The sequence below is a fragment of the Lepidochelys kempii genome, chromosome 21 (genome assembly GCF_965140285.1).
Source record: "Lepidochelys kempii isolate rLepKem1 chromosome 21, rLepKem1.hap1, whole genome shotgun sequence".
NCBI lineage: Eukaryota > Metazoa > Chordata > Testudines > Cheloniidae > Lepidochelys > Lepidochelys kempii.
The window spans coordinates 5,932,921-5,952,508 of NC_136400.1; the positions used below are offsets into that span (position 1 = coordinate 5,932,921).

The 19,588-nt window shown below is 44.8% G+C and overlaps 1 protein-coding gene across 1 annotated transcript in view; it reads right to left on the reverse strand.

Annotated features, from left to right (window-relative positions):
• Positions 1-19,588, reverse strand: part of IKBKE (inhibitor of nuclear factor kappa B kinase subunit epsilon) — an 80,485-nt gene that overhangs the window by 24,597 nt on the left and 36,300 nt on the right. Inside the window, exon 21 of the transcript XR_013634886.1 lies at positions 11,248-11,424. The gene's annotated coding sequence lies outside the window, so the exon portion shown is untranslated. The remainder of the gene's footprint in view (positions 1-11,247; positions 11,425-19,588) is intronic.

Sequence of the window (19,588 nt, forward strand, 5' to 3'; positions counted from 1 at the left end):
TCCATGAACCATGGGGAGAGACAGGGAGGTGTTATTCCTTGCTAGGGAAATGGGCCCTGATTCAGCATAGCACTTAAGCATGCACTTAATTGCTTTGATGACTAGGGATGGATTCAAGCAGGTGCCTAAAGGTACACGCTTACGTTACATGTTTTGTTTAATCAGGGCCACAATGCAGAAGTTAAAGGCCAAATCCTGTCCACGGATGCACAGGTGAGCTCAGAGAGCAATGCATATATGAAGCTAAGGGAAGAGCCTGGTTCCATGTATATTTCAAGGGCGTCCGCTACAGAGTCTTCCTTGCAGAACACAAACAGAATGATTCGGAAGATTTCCTTATAGAGAAGCCTCTAGTCCAAAAGGTTTCCTGCCTTTGCGAAGTTATGGCTGCTGCAGCTGAATGCACACAAGCTGAAGACTGAAGGCATCAGATTCCAACCCCAGAGCAGGCTGCTGTGGCAGACACTCTGCAGGGATATGCTATCAAATGCCACAAACACTCAAATGAAACGATCACTATTTTATGGCCACTCAAAATGCAATGGCTGCACATTTGCCTGGATTCACTGAGGACAAAAGCAAGTCATGAGACTTCATAACAGATGCAAGCGGGGGGACACATGAAAGGGCACTGGCTGGGAGAAGGGGAAAGTGATTTGACTGCTGGGAAACAACAAGCCTAATCAAGTAACAAAGTTCTAATGGTGGGGACAGGTAACATGCATCTTCTCCCCAGGTGGTAATCCAAACGTACATTATTGTGGTGGTGGGAAGGGCCGGGGGGGAAGTGCATATACACACTCCCCAACAGCAACCTATTGTTCAGGTGGAAGTAGCTATCAAAATTAGTGCCAACAGTAAACTCACCTCTGAAACCTTCCTTGGCTACAATCCATTGTATATAACTAATGACCTTCATCTCTCCAAGTAGGAGGCTTCACAATCAACAGAGCCAACTCTGAGATTAATTAATCTAGTTTTTGGAAGTGGTCAGACTGATGACCTTTCAGCGACCTACAAAACTCATGACAAATCTCAAATCTGGGATTTCCCCTTCACCTCCATAATTCGTGGTCCATAAGCAGTGATTGCACCAGATTTCAACATTCTAGCTTCAGTGAATACTCAGACAGCTGCAATTCTACAACAAAAGACAGGGGACCTTGGATAGAAAGGTCCAAGCTGACATGTGGATTTCCCTCTGCATATTCAGTGATATAATAGAAGAGAACCAAATATCAAGATTCTAGCTCAACAGAACTTGAAAATTAATTACTCCACTCGCTCCTTTACAAAAAAAGCGTATCACACTCGATATATACACGTACCTATATGATAGCGCTCCAACTCCTCAGAACAAAAGCAGGATCTGAAACCACTCTTTAAACCGTTAATGACCGTAGCTGTGCCATCCTTTATAGGTCTTGCACTACAAGGTCATTTCAGACCACCATCAATGCATGGTGACAGTGCTTGGTCAGTCTTCCCCAACTCTATTTGCTGTTCTATTTATGTTGCTGTCCTAGCTATATCGAAGATTTGTGTCCGATCTAGCAATAACCACTCCTATTTTCTCCTCTCTCCCCACAAGATTTATCAAAAGTGTAGCTCACATCAGCAGTTCAGCTTGGTTCTCTGAATCCTAGGTGGAAACCTGATAGGTTTGGAACTGAATTTGTCAGCATTTCCTTTAAATAATTGCCCTCTGCTCCACCACAGCACCCATGTCACAAACCTAAGCACACTGCAAGATGCTTCTCTTTTCCGAGCTCCCTCCACCCAAACAAATTCCCAGTTTCCTGGCTACCAGGTAAAGCTTCCTGATAAAGCTGTAGCCAGCACGAGAGCCTGGTATTTGGTCTCTCCCACTGAGATCTTGAGTGTTTCAGCTGAAAGCTTGTAAAATGCCATATCACAGGCTGCTGGTTACCAAACAAATGCTTAAAACTACATGTTTTAGGTTTCACACGTTACAAGCACAGTGTACAATAGTCTTGTATGCCTGATTCCATTTGCTGCAACAGTACAGCTTAAAGACTGAAGCCCAAATGTTTCTTAATTAACTAACAGGATGACAAATAAGGGCCATATGCTGCCCTGGATCCACACGCAGAACTACCATCCATTCATTTGTTGACATGAATGGGGCTGCATGTGAAGACCCAGTAGTCCACCCTACGGAACAGTTGAAAAAGACCAAGACGACAGCCCAAGTTACTCTCTCCAGGCCTCTGTTCGAGTTGAGTCACATCCTAGGAGAAGCTAGGAACAAGACTCTTGAATATTGCACACTGAACAGGCCACTTCCCTGCTGCCTACCCAAAGCCACCACATATAAAGTGATTGTGAAAGGTCTGAGCCAACTGCTGTTGGAAAGACTCCCATTGACTAGAATGGGAATCACAGATGCTGTTGATTCAAACCTACTGAAGTCAATAAGACTATTAACTGCAATGGCCTTTGGATCCAATCTTGAGAGAGACACAGACACACACACACAGTCTGAACCTATCAGCTGCCATAAGGAAGGCAGTCTCCAGGAAATGAAAGGTTTTTACTCTGACATAAGCATGGCAGAGACACTGCTCTCACCACACCCCTAGCTTTTCCATTGAGAAGGAAACAAAAAGAATCCACCCGCCCGAACTAGTTCTTGGGAAGGGTTTATTTATGGCCATCAGTTTAGAAAGGGGAAATCAAAAATAGGGGATTTCAATGTGGTTTTGGTTCACACAAAAAGAAAAAATTCCAGCCAAAACCCCAGTCTTTGTTCAGCAACATGCTGCTATCACCGACTACCCCTTTTCCTAATAGCAGAACCATTCACACAATCTCTAAAAAACAAGTTAGGGAAGTCCTGGACACAACATCTTCCTCTCCCCTGAATCCTCACACCGGTGGACTCTCCTGCTGCACATTCAGCATGTGCTGCTTTGTGCATAAACTTCTGCACTGGAATGAGAAGTTAGCTATTAATGTAGACAGAAACCTGAACTGGGAAACACACACAGCCCCCAGTGTTCGAGGTAAAGCCCTCTGTCTGCTAAGGAATAGGCCAAAGTAAATTTAACTAAATATTTAAGGTGGGGCAGAACCAGAACGGTAGAGCTGTACTAAAGAAACCGTGAATAGTCTCCAACTTTGGATCTGGATCCAAGACATGCCTCAGACCCACCTTTGACATGTAATCAGGAGTTGCGCAAGAGTGAAATTTGCAACTTTCTGTGCTACATGAGATGCACAACCAGGACTCACCAAGGCAAGGCAATGCACTGACTTTGAGAGACACTGCTGCTCTGGGGGACATAACTTTTCAAGGGGTCTTGGTGAAGAAGATACATTATACTTAAGACCTTTTCCTGAGTTACTAACATTGCTTCAGATTCTCACCACTGAATGATAACCTACATTTACTCCACCCGTCCCCCTATATGCAGTTTGTTTAGTTTTGGAATTTTGACACTATAACTACTCATGCTTTGTGTCTCTTTGTTCACAGCTATTTCCCTTTTTGGTTTTCCTAACTAAACGCATTAGGATTTTTCTTTTTTAAATCTTCTTCCCGAGTCTTTAAACATTCCAAAGCCGTATGAGCAATCCCCCTAAAACCTATTCACAGGAAGCTTGTAACACCCTAACCGTTCCACATACGAACATTTTAAGCTAAAATTTTCAAAGGGACTTAAGTGAGTTAGATTCCCCTAGGTTCTTTCAAAAATTTCCCTCTTTGGAGGTGGAGGATTGGTTTTATTTTAAATAAACCATATATAAACATCTGGTCCTAAATTAAAGCACCATATCCCTTTAAATGCTTGACAGTCAATCATGCCTCGCCTTTTGCATAACATGTAGAAAATTTTAATGGCAGAACTTTTGACACTGGTGAACAAAGACGACGTGCACCATTTATTACTAGCACGTTAATAAGAGGCAAGCAAGGCAGGTGGGAAGGAAGTGCATGTAAGGTGCACACACTATTCTGCAGGGATTTAAATAACACATGTGACAAATTGACCAGCACTGACCTATTATTGTACCACATTGTGCTACCATGTGATATGATGTTGATAGGGTTACACTCAATGAATATCACACCACATTAAAACCTTAATGTGTTACAACAGGACCATATGCTGCTACTGTCTCTCCCACTTGCCCTTCATTAACAAATGGCACCAAGAGATATGTGTATGATCCCTGCTTACACACCATAGTGTGTAAATCACAGTCAGAAACATTTGATTCAGAATCCAGCAAGTGCCAAAAGCAGAAAAACCAGAAAGGGCTGAACAGGGGAATAATTGCTCCAGGGAGGTCAGCATTAGAACATATGCCTCCCCCACCCCACCCCCCCCAAAAAATCCACACACAAAACCTCACAAAAATACACCACAACCAACACCTTCCTATGGACCAGCAGCAACCTGTGATACTGCCTGCCTGCCAGAGAAACAGAGTCTGCCAAGCTCATGCAAACTGCATCCACTGCCAGGAATGTGGACAGACCAGCCCATTACAGAGCATTATCCAATGCTGCAGCCTCGATCACTGGTAGGTACATAAAACTACCTTTATTTATGTATCAAATCAAAGGTGAGGCTATTTCATGGCTGTTACTCATCTGTCTCACTCTCTACAAGGAAACAAATGAAATGACTGTGAAAAGCTCAGCAGATTTCATGATGTTATAAATAACACATTCACACAGTTTCTACCACCCACGCAATTTAAGTTTACGTTTGCATGAGAGTGGGAGGACAATTAATTGTTCATGAAGGGGAAATTTAACATCACAAATGAGAGCTGGAGACAGACATGCTCCATCTAGCCGTAGAATATGAACATGGGAAGCAGCAAAGCAAGCTTCCTGTTAAAGTGCCTGAACTCTAAGGGAAAAGCACGCTGATGAGTGACAGGCATTTCATCTTCCAGGGGCCAAATCAAACTCCTGGCTTCCCGGCTGGATCTTGCCGACAACAGGGCCCAGCTCATATGTTGGCAGCTATCACAAGGAACCAGACCGCCAAACTCATTTCACAGGGGCTCCTGAACAGCCTCCAGATTTTTGCAGCTTTGAGTTGCTACTGACCTAAGGTCCAATGGCTGCACACACCAAAAGAAAGAAAGAACGAACGGAAGAACGAACGAACGAAAGAACGAGACACCACAGTTTGGGTGAAAGCAAACTAGCTTGTAAACTCTCCCTGTGGTACTAAGTTGTACACAAAAGGCCAGGTCTCATGAGGCACTGAACACCCCCAAAGTCAAAGGGCTTGGTCCCAGCGTTTGGGAATTCCTTTACACCAGAGCCAGTGAGAGCAGAACAGTCCCCAATAAGAATCCTCCACTTACACAAGTGGCTCACTCTACACTGACCCAGGCAGCAAAGAATGAGGTCCCATGGGTGTGCAGCAGCTCTCAGGGTCAAAAGGACTCAGTCCCTACAATCAGGGCCAGATTTTCAGAAGAGCTCAGCCCATGGGGTACATGTTTTACACTGAGCTCTTGTGAAAACCTGGCCCCAATTATTCTTTGTATTGCAGTCGCACCTAGGAGCCCTCGACATAGACAGGAGCCCGCGAGGCTTTGCACAAACACAGAACAAGACGACAGCTCCTAACCCTCAAAAGCTGACATCTCAATAAGCTGTAGGTGCTGAGCATAGCACGACCCAACTCTGCACTCTTGAAAATCTGGACCAAAGTATCAAATCACATCAAGATGGAGACAACCAGACAGTAACCAAGCACTGCAACAGAACTGTGTGTCAGTCACAGAAGGTGGGCTCAGCCATCAATCTCCAAGAACTCTTTGCGCTCTTCGGTCACTGCTCTTGAGGTGACTAAACTGATTTATTAATTTCAATTTCGGTCCTGCGACAAGAAAAAGAACAAATACGAGATTTTCAGTGTATTTGTCATTTTTTTCCCTGCTGTATCCGGGATTCATGTTACAGCTATCATCAGTGAAGGTCATGCTCTAGTGAATGACAAATCAAACCAAAAAGTGTGATCTTCTCTGCTAAGTGAAAATACTTCCCTGCCATCTATTAGACAACGGCTGTTTCAGATAGTTTCTTGCCCTTTCACTATTAAAATGTGGAATGTCTTCTCCAGTCATGAGGCATTTTCTCAAGATAACAAAGGTCATTAAACATGACAATGGTCACCTTAAAAAAAACCAGAAAAATAAAAAATATATTTTACTGTATATAAATCTAAGAACCTACATTGACATCCCTACTCTTGTGAAAAGTGCCAGTAAGATCTTGGGCTTCAATCCTGCAGACACTTAAGTCCATGTCTAACTTTACTATCATGAGTAGGGTCATAGTAGCAAAGTTAAAATGCAAGTAAGTGTTTGCAAGATCAGGGCCTTTATAACCCTAAGTGGCCAGGACCTTGGTTTTAGGTCTCCTTTGAATGATGGCACCTCCAACAGCACAGGAGACTGTAATGCCTTCAGTAGAGGAGAGGAAAGTAATTTCACCACGATGTTGACTTCTATTAGCAAACACCATGTTTTGCCAATGGAATCAAAATTAAACAGGTCTGCTTTTGTGTTTACTTCCATGTTTGTGCACTGCCGTCATTGCGGAGGCCAACACAGCGCTGGGTACAAAGTATTTTAACTGCTGCCGAAGGTTTGCTTGTTTCGAGGGATTTTTGTGCAGTGCTGGAAATAAAAATGGAGCTGAGCGCATGTGCCCCAATCACACCTGCGCGATTGTTTTTGCAGCCTGCTTAAAATTTCTCAGGTATTAGAGTAGAAAAAAATAATTAAGAATTAAGAGATTTAGACGTCCGACATGCTTCCTTTTTCCAGACCCCAGCAGTTTCAAGATGGACAATGACACTGACCTACTTTAAAAAAAAATTCACATTTTATTTATTTAACGTATACTTATCTTGTCTCAGTTTCTTTAGTTAGTAACTAGATATTCCTCCATAAGCTACTGCTGAAACAAACCACCATGCAGAGTGAATTTATCACGCAGAGCGAATCCCGCCCCCATCAATATCTAGAATACAGGTAATTTAGAATATGAATATGGTACATTAGCACATACATTGCATTGTCAGTGTAACCTCTGAAGCATGCATCCCCTGCCAGACGCAGAGTTCATTTTGAAAGGCAGTTTAATATTCCAAAGCACATCAGGATTAGATACGCTTTACAAGATTCTATATGCTGCACAAGGCAGCGTTAGAAAAACAATCAACAATACAAAACAAGAGAAAAATCACTGTAGAATTATTTAGCTGCTTAAAAAAAAAACAACAGATCCAGTACTTCACAGATTATCAGTGCCATCGTTTCGAAAGAGGAATCTAATAACTGTCCTTATAACTGCTAATATAGTTACAAAGGTAGAGAGGAGTTGGTAATAGGAAAATGTAATTTTCAGCTAGTTAAATAAGTCGATGTTATTGCCCAGACATAGAGTGAATGTCCACTCAACACGGAACATGGAAGCATATTTATCAGCTACAAAAAGGGAGAGAGAATGAGCCATTCAGAGCCAGTGCTGGGCACATAAAAATGTACATCACCCCATCAAATATTAAGCTTTGATTACTATACAAGAGCCAATTAAAAAAAAATCAATAATCCAAGTTCCCTTGACACCATCAGAAGTTCCACATTGATCATTAAGTTCAATCAAGCTTCTCCCCCCAGTGTGTTAGTTAGCTTATTGAGAAATGCCCTTACATTGCCAAATGGCATCTTGGCAGAAAAATATACATCATGCAATGATTCGGGAGTATCCTGCATTCTAGGGGCTAAATCCCATAAGCAGGTGCAACTCCCATTGACATCAGAGGAGTCAGAATTTCACGATCATAGATCATGAAACTATGAAAATTCTATAAGGAAGGTAGGAGCATCTTCCAATACCATCATTATTACTCTATGAATTTGTGACTTTCGAGAAAGGCTTTGAGAGGGACAGGAAAAGATTGTTATTAAACGTCACCAGCCCTCATGGAACAGCTGTTCTAAATCTTAAAGCCAAATGACAGGCGTTATGTGCTAGTGACCAAAATGAACTCTCCAAGCAGCAGTTGACTACAACACATTAACGCACACACAAGAAGCTCTTTGCTGCCAGACTCAAAAACTGATCTGTCTCATCTATGAGCACCGTAGCACCATGCAAGTCCACAGTCTTGTAAGACAATATTTCATTAGATCCCAATGATACCCTTTAAAGCAAGTTTCAGAGTAACAGCCGTGTTAGTCTGTATTCGCAAAAAGAAAAGGAGTACTTGTGGCACCTTAGAGACTAACCAATTTATTAGAGCATAAGCTTTCGTGAGCTACAGCTCACTTCATCGGATGCATATCGTGGAAACTGCAGCAGACTTTATATATACACAGAGAATATGAAACAATACCCCCTCCCACCCCACTGTCCTGCTAGTAATAGCTTATCTAAAGTGATCATCAGGTGGGCCATTTCCAGCACAAATCCAGGTTTTCTCACCCTCCACCCCCCCCCCCCCCACAAATTCACTCTCCTGCTGGTGATAGCCCATCCAGGCAGCCCCCTGCATCAAACCATTATCTGTCATCAATACAGCTATGTACCTAGCAAGCCTTTACAGTTACTGAAGAAGGTAAAACAAGTGACCTAATCAAGAATAAATCTGCGAATACACTGTCTGAGAACCAGGCGATTTACCAGTGGGGCAAAGGGGAAGGCATACAATGATCTCAAAACTGCAAATGAAGATAAATACTTTGGGATGTAATAGGTTTAATAACTGATCATGCAAACCACAGGGAAAAACGAGAGGGAGAAAAAAGGAAAAATATATTCCCCACTTGGGAGGTTACTCAAGGTTTAGAAACAGAGAAAGAAATAGCTCCCCTCTAATAAATATATCACCTTAGGCACTACTGAAATAGCCTTCTGCAGAAAGCAGCGGCACTCTGCTCGAGGAATCCTAACCGCTGTACAAGAATGCAAATCAGATGCAACAAGGTGACACCATGTGTTAGTTCCCGGAGACAATACATTATGTTCTAAAAGATACAGATTCCCGCCCGCTGGTTTTTCTTGACACAATCAGCAGGGTGTGGGGTAGGGGATTTGGAGGTCACCGGCCATTCGCAATCAACAGCCATGGGGCGGGGGGCATCCCGGGGGGGGGCGGGCGGCTGCACTGAAGGGAGGAGATACCTGAACCCTGTTATGGGGGCTGAGGGGTTGGGACCCTGCAAGGCAAACGAGGGGGGTGATTACATTTCGGACCGGGAGGGGCTGCAGGGTGCTATGCAATGGTGGGGGGCCGGGACGACCAGGCACCTGCAATGGGAGCGGAGGCGGCGACCAGCCACCGGCAAAGGAGGGAGCGGGGGAGACACTTACTGGCGCAGCGCAGGGCCCGCTGCTGCACCGCCCGGCCGCACAGGTCGCACCAGCCCCTCCCGAGCGCGAAGGCGGCGAAGCGGTGCCCTGCCCCGGTCTCCGGCCGCAGGCGGGGGTCGCGGGGCTGCTCGAAGATGGTCCGCACGTCGGGCAGCAGCCGCGGCGCCCCGGAGCGCCGCCGCAGCCGCAGCCGCAGCCGCCCGGAGCGGGGCGGCTTGCCCGAGCCCGGCGGGTCCCGGGGGCGGCCGCCGGCCGGCCCCCGCTCCTCCCCGGCTCCGCCGCTGCCCGCCAACGGCCCCCGCCACCGCGGCCCGGCCGGGGGACCCGCGCGCCCCGGGCCGGGCTCCTCCGCGGGGCCGCGGAGCCCCGCGTCCGCCGGCGCCCCGCCGCCTCCAGCCTTCCCCGGCGGGGCCGCCCGCCCGCTGCCCTGCGCCGTGCCCCGCGGCTCGGGCGTCGCGGCGGGCGCCGAGCGCTTGAGGCTCTTCTTCCGCTCGCCGGCGCGGAGGCCCTGCAGGAAAGGCGGCTGCTCGGGCTCCGGGAGCAGCGGGCAGGGGCACGGCCCCAGGGCGGGGGAGGCCATGGCCAGCGCCCGCCCGCGGCTCCGCGCAGCCGGAGGGGGGCCGGGGAGCGCAGGCGCTTTAAAAAGGCACCGGCCGCCCAGCCCCAGCCCGGCGGAGGGGGGGGGGACGGAGAAAGGAGGAGACAGGGGGCGAGCCGCAGCTACGCCCGCAGCGCTCCCCGCTTCGCAAACGCAGCTGCAAGGGGAGGCGACCAACGGGAAAAACCAAAAACAAAAAAAAAAACCCCACACGCAACGGGGGCCAGCGAAACCAGAATCGCAAAACGCTTCTTCCAAGAACCCTGCCCTGGCCCCCCCGCGCTGACCGGCCCCGGCCCGGCTCCTGCCCACACGGCTGCACCTGAGTAACCAGGCAGGCGGGGTCACTCCGCCCCGCTGCATGCACGCCCAAGTCTGGCACCGGTTTAGGGGGTAGGGCGGCAGGGGCTTTCAAACCTGAGCGAGCAGCCCGCCCGCCCCATGCCACGGGGGGCCTGCAAATGCGGGAGAGGTGAGGTTTTCCAGAGTGCCCACATCTCATTTTCAAAAGTGACTTAGACACGTAGAAGCCTAAAACTATTGGAGACTTTCATTGTCCTAAGGGCCCAAGTCACTTTTGAAAACAGGATTTATGGCCTGAGTTTTAAAAGGCAGTTAAGCACTCAGGGAGATTTCAAAAGCACCCCCAGAATTCCTTTCACAAGCTGGCTCTTTGGCACACCTAAGAGTTGCGCCCCTGGGGCTAAGGGGTAAAACAAACATTCACAATTCGGAGTTAGAGCAAGCTGTTTTTGATATACCATGATAAATACATCAAAATGTTCGGGGGTAGAGAGTTTACACCAAGTTACAGCACCTCCTCCTTCTCCCGCCTTATTTGTTCAACTCCTATCTGCGAAACACTTTGGTCCCTTATTGTCACACTTTCCCCCAACATACTAACGGAGGCTGTGTATGAAGATGCAACAAAGGAGTTCTTGGAGGGGAAGTTTTGAATCACTAAATCCTATTTATAAATAAAGTAACTTTCAGCCTTTGCTAAACAGTAAACCACTACAGACCTATATTTTTAATACATAAACAGATGCATTTCAGCTGGTGAGCAGATACCATTGTCAAGTAAGCTCACCCATATTTTCTCATTGTTTCCTTGCACTTCCCTGTCTGTATCCACATATTTTACAGGTAGAGTAAGCTCGCTGGAGCCGGTCTGTCTTTTTGTTCTGTTTGTACAGCAACTAGCACCCAGGGTCCTGATCTAGGGCTCCCAGGAACTATATTAATAATAAAAATAATAATGTAATCTTCCTACCTTTGTCGTGATCACTTGTTTATTAAAAGGTTAAGCTTTTTTCATTGTGAAACCAAAATATTCCAACTTGGGTGCTTGCTGTTCGGCGCCTAAATCCATACATAAGGCACTTTCAGAGGTGACAGGCATTCACAACTTCCACTGAACTTAATGGGAACTGCAGCTGCTCAAGGGCTTCTGGAAAACGCGGGAGGAAAAAAAAAAATCAAGCCACTTACTGAGGTGCCTAACTTTGGGCTCCCACGTTGAAAAGTTTTTGCTGATTTTTTTTTTTTTGGTGTGTTTAATTCCCTGGAAGTAAAGTCAAAATAAACCCACCCACTTCCCAGTGCAGGCAGCTTCTGGCACCAGCATGACCTAGCTGCAAGCATAGTTAGATAAAGTTTGGTTGTTTTGGGGGGATTTTTTTTTAAAGTTTCAATTGAATTTTTACATGTCCCTGAAACATATCTTTTGCTTTTAGACTCCCCCACCCCCATAACCTAGCTTATGGGCTAAATTTGATCTGTCTTTTTAAAACAAGGGATTTTTGACATCAATAGAGGGTGGGTGAGCAAGACCACCAATGAATGGTGGGAGGACTGTCTGCACAATCAGCCCTTCTCAGCCTTTCCTCAAGGTGAAACTTGCACTTTTCTTCTCTTTCTTTCACATCAGAGTAAGCCAAATTGGAAGACCCATGGTGCCCCAGCTCCTGGAGTCAGGTGATTACATGGGAAACTCAGCTTTCATTAAAAAAAAAAGTCAAACTCTTTGGGTTGGCAATATACTGAGAGAGTAACACCACCTCCCTACCTCCCAGCATGTCAGGCAGATTAGTCAGATAAAGTACAGGAGGATGAGATCTTGACATGGAAGGTGCCACAGAAGTGCTCAATATGAGGAGGGAGAGCTCCTGTAGTGCTTTGCCTGGGCTGGGATGAATGAGTGATGTGGCTGAGCATGATCTTTCTAGAGGCAATTCCAGTAGACCCCTCCAGCTGGTCTCTTGATTTTAACCAGAAGATTAGTAGTCAGAGTAATCAGCACCTTTAGAAAGCAGCAGACCAATTAGTGGACAACTGGAACAAATGGAAGTTTTCCCACTGGAATTACACAAGGGCTGCAGAGGGTTGTGCATTTAGAAAGCTGAAACTTATCTCTATACATGCCACAGGCAATATAAAGGGGGGAATATTAAAGACCAACTTTAAAATGGCTCCAGCCTGGGCCTCAAGGCAGCTGTACACCCCAAGTGGCTACATGTCTAGCTACCTGCTTTGCATTCGCCAGTGCCAAGCAAACAAGAGGTTTTCAGGGAGCACAAATATACAAGTGGCAAAACAAGCTGCTGCTTTGGAAGATTTTTGCCTCCTCCTCAGAGTTTCCTGCAATCTCTGCTTTGCAAACTCATCATCTTCTCTGTCTTTTAAATCAAGAGAGAAAAAACAAAAAGCCAATCATACCATTACATGTAATATTGTATCTTCTGCAGTACTTCTCGACCAGGGAACACCAAGCACTCCCTAAACATCAATGAGGGTTCAGTAAGTGCCCATGAGCCAGCTATTGTCCCCAGTTTACAGATAGGAATATTGAGGTACAGAGAGAGTAATTAGGTCAAGGTTTTCAAAAAAGACTGTTTTGGGTGCTTCAGTTTTTGGGTGTCCAGTGAGAGAGAGGCTAAAAAGGTCTGATTTTCAGAAGGTGAATGCTCCACCATTTCTGAAATTCAGGCCCTTTTAAGGCATCTAAATTTGGATGGTTAAACAATGAGATGTTCAAAATTGCTAGACACATCTGAAAATTTTGGCCAAGGTCACATGCCAAGTGAGCAGTAGAGCAGGGAACTGAATTGTGTCTTTCATGTCCCAGGCCATTGCCCTATCCCAGCACCACCCCTTCTTTCTGGCATAAGGACTCTCATATGGGTGTAAAACTGGTGCAACTTCAATTGTGTTACTCCTAAATAATTTTCAAAGAGTTACATGGGTTCCAATGAGCGAAGAATCAGGTTGATAATGTAAAGAGATAATAGCTTTTCATTTGCTCTATTGGAGGATAAATTTGAGTTCTTAAGTGTCTGTTTCACAGGTGAGTGAGGGATGAATCAGAGATATTGAAATCCAAAAAGTACTGGATCTGGGTTACAAGCTAATTGTGCCACCATAGCACAGAGATAGCATGAGGTTAACACTCAAGTCCATTATCAAACGGCAGTCCAGCTTGCAAACTTCTAGTTTCATTCCGCATTTCAGCACAAAGTTGTTTGTTTTGCTTTTGCCTTTTTTCAGGTCCCTTCTTCACAATGTTCAGGATCCTGGTTTGTTTTAATATAATGGCAGCCGCGCTCTTTTCTATGAAATTGGGGGCTGCCTTTTACTGAAGTGACAGAGTTACAATGCAGGTGTGGCCCACACACCCACCCACCTCTGTAAGGGGAGAGAATGGAAGAATATTTGTGAGAGACAAATGCATGTTATGTCAAGGCTTCTTCATAAGAGATTTTACTTCAAGGTTATGTGGGATTTTGAAAAAAAAAACTTCAAATAAATATACATGGGCCCAGGAAGAGTCAATCCAAAAGTTTTGCTTCATAGACAATTGTGACAATTCCCCATTGGATTCTGGGTCTATTCCAATCACATGCATCCTTTATACTTACAGGGCTCTTGTCCTGTCAACATCGAGTCTCATGATCTGCACACAGGACCAAGTCTCAGGAATTTTTGAGTTCCAATCTTGTTCTGATACTGATTTTGTCTGTGACCTTGTGCAGATCACATAACTACTCACATAACCAACCCAGGAACCAAACCCCAATGCCAGCTCTATCCACATATCTATTCAAGGGACACCATCATAGGACCTAACCACATCAGCCATGCCATCAAGGGCTCGTTCATCTGCACATCTATCAATGTGATATATGCCAGTAATGCCCCTCTGCCATGTACATTGGCCAAACCGGACAGTCTCTACGCAAAAGAATAAATGGACACAAATCTGACATCAGGAATCATAATATTCAAAAACCAGTAGGAGAACACTTATCTCCCTGGTCACTCGATAACAGACCTCAAAGTGGCAATTCTTCCACAAAAAAACTTCAAGAACAGACTCCAATGTGAAACTGCAGAAATGAAATTAATTTGCAAACTGGACATAGTCAGATCAGGCCTGAATAAAGACTGGCAGTGGTTGGGTCACTACAAAACCTAAACCTAATTTCCCCCTACTGTAACTCACACCTTCTTGTCAACTGTCTGAACTGGGCCACTCTTATTACCACTTAAAAAGTTATTTTTCCTCCCTTGGTATCCTGCTGTTAATTGAATTGTCTCATTAGACTGACCTCACACTTGGTAAGGCAACTCGCATCTTTTCATGTATTTATACCTGCTCCTGTATTTTCCTCTCCATGCATCTGATGAAGTGGGTTCTAGTCCACGAAAGCTTATACTCAAATAAATTTGTTAGTCTCTAAGGTGCCATAAGGACTCCTCATTGTTTTTTCTCTCTGCCTTAGTTTCCCTATCAGTAAAATGGGGATATTTACTTACCTCTAAGATGGAGGAGGAATGAGAGAGTTAATATTTGTGAAATGCTATGTAATCTTCTGCATATTTAAACAGATCTACCAATTATATACACACAAATTGCTTTCCCCCAATTAAAATACAGCAACCTCTGAGGTGAGACTTTGCAGCTGTTTAACAGCACAGAGCCACATGACGCAACTGTTTAGGGCAGAACAACTAACTAGGTGGAACTGCAGGTTGAATTTAGATAGGCCCAGTGCTCTGACCTCTGCACAGCTCCAAAACCAACAGCAGAATTTATTCCTGAAAAAACTGTTTAAACACAACACGGTGTTTCTTTCCCTTGTTTGCTTTTCAGTACAGTGAGCAAATGCTGGATGTTGTTGTTCACATCATTGTTTTATTTATGAAACGTTCTCCTGCCCCTCCACGAAAGGAAGTTCTCTACAACAGAGCTGGGTGAAATTTTCTGGACAAATAGTTTATTTGACAAGAAATATAATTTCAGGTTCACCCAAGCCATTTGCAAATTCAGGTCAAATTCAGGTGAATAGTTTTGGCTGCAAATAGTATATATATATTTAGGGTAAGTCAAAAACTTTTCATTTGATTTTTCATTTGAAAATGCCATCTAGTTTAAAAAATGAGCTAGATTTACTTACCCGAAAGACTACGACACCCCAAAACAAAAGAAAAAAGGATAAAAATCCATGTCGGGTCAAACATGTTTTGTTCGAACCAAATTGAAGTTAATTGAATTTTGAACACCAAACAAAAAAAGACAGGTGTTTGCTCAGCTCTGATCTGACACACCACGGGAGATATTTACAACCCTCCTCATGCTGAATCGAAATATTTGCTTGGCAGGTATTAATACACAGCCAATATACCTGTAAAGAGCTGTATGGTTTTTATGTTTCCACTAGCAAAAAATGCACACTCAGCTGCTGGAAAAAACACTTCCCTTCACTATGGGCCAATACAGCTTGTTAAAGGGCTATTTGCCACAAGAGGAGATTAGTAAATGAACCATCACTTGAGAGAAAGCAGTAGACACACTTAAGACATTGACTACCTATCCTGAACATTAAATAGAACTATTGTCTTACTTACCCCTCTACCTCATGGAGCAAGCAGGATATCAGGACCTGTCCCGCAATCTACGCTTACTGTATTGTGGTGACATACTGTGGTCACTGTATCAACGTGCTTACAATGTGAACTTTCAGGGGGCTGAAATACGTGCTCAGAGTAAAAGTCACTGCCTACCAGGAGCCCACAATGGGTTATTTGCATCACAAGGTGGCAATTCAGGCAGCTTTTGACCTTCCACCCACCTCTATCCTGGGTTTTTTTACACTCTAATTTGGGTGCCTCTTGAGATGCCAACTGTTTGTGTGTCAGACTCAGACCTGTTCTAGCTGACACAGGGTGTGCACAGCTGTATGTGAGTTCTGAGCACAGATTGTTGCAGGACAAAGCCTAAGTCCATTTGAGAGGATTCAAGTTGTTTTAGTCAATTCTCCTCTGCCAAAAACTCAGGGGGACAGCATCAGTTTCAAATGGTTTCACAATCTGAGACAAAGTAAGAACTTGGGGGATTCCCCAGTTGCTTTTGGATTCAGTCTGTTAGTGGTTCTCGCCAGAGGAAATTCCCTGTGCGTACCGGAAGGGGTCATCCTTATTGCCTCTTTATACCATTTAATAGCACATGCCTAGACATAGGCTGGAGGAGGCAGGCTACAGGAAATTTTGCAGAGGCGGGGTTCCATCAGAGAAGCTTATCTTCCCTTTGGCGGAAAGTCCCCTTCCATCACAACAGAAAACCTTCTCCCTACAGTGTATTGCGTCTGTCTGATTCCGCCGTGTCTGCTCTTGTGGCCAGGGAGTGGGAAAGTTTGCACACTGCTCTGTAATAATGGTGCACAAAGGGGCGAAGACAACAAATCCGTATTTGTGACAGGAACACAAAGTGCAGAAGTCTCTGATTTCCGAGGAGAAAGGGCAGAGTGCGATCATTTGGAGGGGCTTCTCAGAAGCGCTTGGCGCTGGCCTAATTTTGTTCCTGTATAAAATCAAACACCCGATTTCATATATGAGCTCTTTTGAAAATCCCATCTTGTGTGTTCAAACTGTGAAGAGCAGAAAGAACATTTTACTCTTGGGAAGAAGGATGTTTTTGAGAGCAAAGCATGAGACTAAGGGTCAGGACACCCGGGCTCTACTCCCAGCTGTGCCATGGAATCCATGTGCGACCTCAGGCAAGTCACCGAACACACTATGCCTCAGCTTCCCCATCAGTAAAATGGGGATTCAGAGCAGATCAGTGTGGCTACATTAACGTTTCTTATGCATTTCCAGGCAAGGTGCTGCAGAAATGCAAAATAGTATTGTATGGGAATGAGTGGGAAAACATCCCTTTCCTCCCACTTAGATTTTAAAATGCAGCATTTAAAAAAAAAAGCAGGTTTTTGGACAGTCTCTTTAAATTGCTAGGTTAAGCTTGCATAGGGATACAGCCCAGGGCTTGCTTGCAAGAGGATAGCAGTAGCCACGCTAGAGTACCTGGGGAAAAAGCAAGCTCACTGCTCTTTTCCCAAGCTCCTGGACTGGACAGCTACATTCCATTAAGCTTTATTTTGCAGAAAAGAGGATATAGTTTCTTCCCTCGAAAAATGTTTCCATTTTCATTTGTCAGCAGGTTTGTACGGGCCAGGAAAAGGCTGGTGAGAAACAATGGTTAACCTAGCCCAAAAGTGAGCTGTAGCTCACGAAAGCTTATGCTCAAATAAATTAGTTAGTCTCTAAGGTGCCACAAGTACTCCTTTTCTTTAAGAACCAGCGCATCTCATCTTCTGACACTGAAAATCACGAGGTGACTATTAAAAGATATAAATGAGACCGATATACACACACAGCCCCTCTCCCGCACCCCCTGGCTCATCTGTTCATTAAAAAAAAATAACAAAAAAACCCCATCTATGGGGCCAGTTGATTTTTGTTTGAGAGATTCCAAACACAAGGGGTGAAATTCTGGCCCTGCAGAAAGCAATGGGAGTTTTGCCAGCACCTTCAGTGAGGCCAGGGTTCACCCCAGCTGCTTGAGATGGTGGGGGCCGTGGTGGGGTGCAGAAGGGAATGAAAGAAACTTTCTATATCAAGGTTTAACATAAGAAAATTACAAGCCAAATAATTTTGGCAGGAGGATTTCTGTTTCATGTTGATTCAGGGAGTTCTGTCTAACTGCTGTTTTATGGCCGTTTAAACAGGACAAGAGCTGTTAGCGAAGCCCTTCAGGAAGTTTGCCAAAAAAGCCCAACGAATTCCTGGTCCGAACCCCAGCTGCTGTAAATCAGTGCCACTCCACTGAAGTCAAGGGAGCTATGCTAATTTACACCAGCTCAGCTTCTGGTCCTCTGCTCTTCCAAGAGTTCTAAGTACGTTTAAGGCTGACAAATATAAAAGCTAGTTTATAAATTAGAAGGTTCTTAGAAAATAATTTGTGGGTAAGGTTTTTAAAACAGGGCCTCATTCCCAGCGTGTTCACAATAGCAAGTGGTTTGGTTTGAGAGCTGGGTATTTAAAATTGGAATGTAAAGGGAACATTTAGGTTCTATGCCAGATTTCACTTGGTATATACAATTTTTTCCCTCCAGGAGTCTCCAGAGGTGGTTCTTATACCTAACACCACAGTCTTTGCAGAAGTGTTATGTTAACACCGTTTAAATTGTTTAATGTTTCAGACTTAGGTATATAACAAACAATTTTAGTTCAAGTTGATTTTAGCCCCAGTGGCCACTAATTTTTTGATTCCTTATTTCTGAGTCCTTCAACCAGACAAACCCAGGGGCTGACTTTGTGGATATGGAACACCCACAATTCCCACTGTAAACAATGGCAGTTCAACTTGTCTGAAAGAACAGCTCCTAGAAGTCTCAAGAGTTAGGATGGATGGTCCAGTGGTTACGGCACTTTCTGGGACTTGGGTTCAAGTCCTTTCTCCACCTCAGCCTTCCTGTGTGAACATGAGCAAGTCACAGCCTCTCTATGCCTCCCGTTCCCATTTGTATAATAGCACTGCCCTGCCTCATAGGAGCGCGTGATGATAAACACAGTAAAGATTATGAGGATCTCAAATCCTATGGTGATGGGGGCCATGTAAGTGCCTTAGATAGGCACTCTAAAACAGGGGCACTTGAAGGTTGGGGGCCACTTCTGAAAATTTTGGCTTTTAACCTCTCCCCTGTAAAGTAGAGTTTGGGGCTCATTTTATGCATGTTGTGGGCCCCCATTGGTTTTTTTTTTTTTTTAAGTTTTATCCTTCAGGGATCACGTTTGCATCAAGGAAGCAAAACAAGCCCTTGTGATGTGACCACGGCATATTAAACTGACCTTAACTAATACTCACTTTTCCTATGTGCTGCCTCCACCAACCACTGTACTCACATTTTGTCCTTTGCTATTTACTTCAATTGTGAACACTGCAGCAGGAGCGGGGTGAGCTCATCGCCACACACCCCCTAGCACAATGATGTCCAATCCCTGGTCAGGGCCCTCTGGGTGCTACCACAATACATGTATTTAATAGTAATAAGCTGAAAGAAAACCAAGTAGTAAACTTCCCACCTTGATCTCCAGCCCAGTCCTGTGGCCCTTGGAGGGTTGGATCCTGATTTCTTCCTAAGGCATCTCTCCAACTCTATCCCTAAAGAAACCTCTTTATGGTCCTTCCCTCAACTGGCTGTTCAAAAGGTGGGGTATGCAGATCTGAAATTAACCTCGTTAACCAGGGAGCAGCCCTATGCCCGTATGCATCATGT